The 2,740-nt window shown below is 43.9% G+C and overlaps 1 long non-coding RNA gene across 2 annotated transcripts; it reads right to left on the bottom strand.

Annotated features, from left to right (window-relative positions):
* Positions 1-32: 32 nt before the first annotated feature.
* On the bottom strand, positions 33-1,942 carry LOC104867703. 2 transcript variants are annotated; one of them, XR_781844.1, is made up of 3 exons: positions 1,863-1,942; positions 1,516-1,657; positions 33-293 (listed from the first exon to the last, which is right to left on the bottom strand). It is a non-coding gene; the product is annotated as an uncharacterized LOC104867703 (long non-coding RNA). The 2 variants fall into 2 exon arrangements; XR_781846.1 differs by lacking the exon at positions 33-293 and adding an exon at positions 575-715.
* Between the last annotated feature and the right edge of the window lie 798 nt (positions 1,943-2,740).

Genomic DNA, 2,740 nt, shown 5'->3' with positions numbered 1-2,740 from the left:
TTTTTTTTTTTTTTTTTTTTTTTTTTTTTTTTTTGCCCAAATGCATTTGAATTGGGATTCTGTCATTCTCAACCCTTTATCTCTGACCCACTCACCATGATTTTTCTCCAATTTCCAGGTGTCTTCTGCATTTGCACAGGTATTGTCCTATTCAAATGTAAACGGCCTTCCTGGGCTGCCCACTACAGACTCACAGGCCAGGTAGGGGAAGAGGGGCTGGGAGCTGGGGAGTTGTCCTTGATGTTAGACAAGAAAGACATCAGCATTTCTGCCCCAGTCCCTGGTGGAAGGACCTGTGAGGAAGGGAAATGCAGAAGGGTTGTTTATCAGCTAAAGGAGCATTGCATTCCTCCTGTGCTCAGAATCCTGGTAAATCAGCACTCTCCATCTCCCAAGAGTCAGCCCAGCGCCATACTGAAACAAATCTTTCTCTTTAAAGTCATACGTTTTCCAGGTGGGTATTTCATTCAGACGATCTAGGTAACTTAAGAAAACACTTGCCATCTCCAGTCATTTGCAAGCGATGCAGAACGTGAAGTCATCAAACAAACTGGCCTGTCCATCAAGCCAAGTGTCGAGGAGGAAGGGGGAAGGAAATGGGGCGACTATAGAAAGGAAGTCTGAGGGGCTGTGGGGATGGGAAGGTCCTGCTCTTGGCTGTCCCCCCATTAATGTCCTGGTTGTGAGGCTGCACTGTTGTTTCACAAGATGTCACCTGGGGGAAAGAGGCAAGGGGTACTCGGGATCCATTCTATTATTTCTTAAAATTGTACTTAAATCTACAATTATGTAAAAACCATTTTTCTAATTAAAATAAATGTCAATCAAAAAACCATAACAGAAGCATGGAACTCTGGAACATTGACTTCCTGCCTTTCTCCTCACGGAATGCTGATTAGGAACATGTTTCAAATCCTCATTACCAGCATTCCACCAGTTAATTATACAAGCAGGATAGACACTTACATATCACTGGAAGCCTGGGTTTCAGTTCACAGATTTTCTTAAATAAGATTCTTGAGGTTTTTGAAATTTTTTACTTCTTCCACTTTGTTTTGGTGCATTTAAAAATTCGGCCTTGGGAGACTGTAGAGAAATGTGCTAAAACTTGTTCATGAAACCACCCATCCTGGTTGATAACAAATGTGTCCCACACAGTCACATTTGCCTAAGCTTCTATGCCATTCCAAGTGCAGGAAACCGTGCTAAATATTTATCGCACATCATTGGCTTTGACAAAGAGCTGTAGCATTATCTTATGAACAGATGAAAAGATGGGTTTGATTGCAGCTTCCTCACTGGTTTAATTGTCTCTTCTGAATAAATACTGCCTCTCTACCAATGGTATTAGTCCCCCATCTGCCATTTCAACAGTTATTATAAAAAATAATCACTAGCATGGATGCCAAGTGATAACCCAGTTTATTTTATAATTTTCTCTATTGTGTTGAAAAGCTCTCTCCCTCGGGTAGTGAGAGTGAGCACTATTTTTCCCCCAGTCTTGGTAACACTCACCATTGTCAACAGCATGAAGAGTGATTGTGTAAAAGCTATCATGTACGTGAGGGGACTCGGTCAGAGTGCTTCCCCGGTGGTGATCACTCCTGAGTTTCCATCCACAGTGACCCCATCTGCCAGATCACGGGCCAGTTCATATCTTGTAGAAGGAAAACAAACACACATTTTAAAATTTAAAAATTACATTCAAAGACAAATCAAAATAATTATGGTCTAGGAGCACCATTCCTATCACAAGCAATGTGGAAATTCTAAGACCCCTGGAGAACTTCACTAACCCTGCAAGGCTCACTTCAAAGCAAGGCCCCAGGGTCGCAGTGGGTGATCTAGCCCAGCCCCCTCACCTGTGTGGACCTGGTACCATTTTAAGAGGTGGGCACGCCAAACTCCCAAGATTTCTGAGAGCCCTGGGCCAACAGAGGGCATCACTTGGAACCAGGTCTGGTTGCTAACAACAAATGCCTCCCAAGGGGCCCACAGTAGCAACTTCCTGTACTCAACCAAACGACAAGCACAGGTCCAGAAAGGGGTGGAGAAGAGCAGTCCTTATTTGGTAACCTGTTTTCTAAGGGTTCAATAGCTATCATTCTCTGACTCCTTATGAGTCACAGTTATTAAAGGTATTGAAGCTTTTCCATTTAATACTTCACCTCTAAAGTAAAGTTTCAGAAGCTTTGGTGTCTTTGCAATGTTTCCTAACCAGGTGTAGAAGCTCAGAGTTCATCTGTGGACCATCTCAGGCCAAAGCATAGCCTGCTGTGCAAGCCTGGGCGTGAGAGGTTAACCACAAGGAATGCAGATGGAGCGGAATAAAACAACATCATCTGCACACCAGATTATCACCTCTGCCCTGCTGTATAAGACACCAAACCAGCACCTTGGAAGAACAGTATCTGAGGTTAAAGTGAATGGACTGTCCAGTTTTTAAGTTCAGCGCAATCCAAATATTTACCGAAATCTACAGCAGAGCCAACCACACTCAGGAAAACATCAAAAAAGATGCAGGGGTTCTCCATCAGTGGTTCCCAAAGGTCCCTGGCCAGCAGCACCACCGGTGAACCTACTAGAAATGCAAACCCTCACCCCAGGACTTTGCATCACCAATTTTACCAGTGGGGCCCGGCAATCTGCATTCAACAAGTCCTTCCAGGAGTCTGATGCATACATTGTTTGACAGCCACTGCTTAAGAGCTTCACTTACTCAACAGGCACCAGAGTGGTT

The sequence above is a fragment of the Fukomys damarensis genome, unplaced genomic scaffold (genome assembly GCF_012274545.1).
Source record: "Fukomys damarensis isolate Sample0158 unplaced genomic scaffold, DMR_v1.0_HiC HiC_scaffold_7368, whole genome shotgun sequence".
Classification (NCBI taxonomy): Eukaryota; Metazoa; Chordata; class Mammalia; order Rodentia; family Bathyergidae; genus Fukomys; species Fukomys damarensis.
Note: the sequence above shows the minus strand (reverse complement) of the source record. Positions and strands in the feature narration are given on the sequence as shown.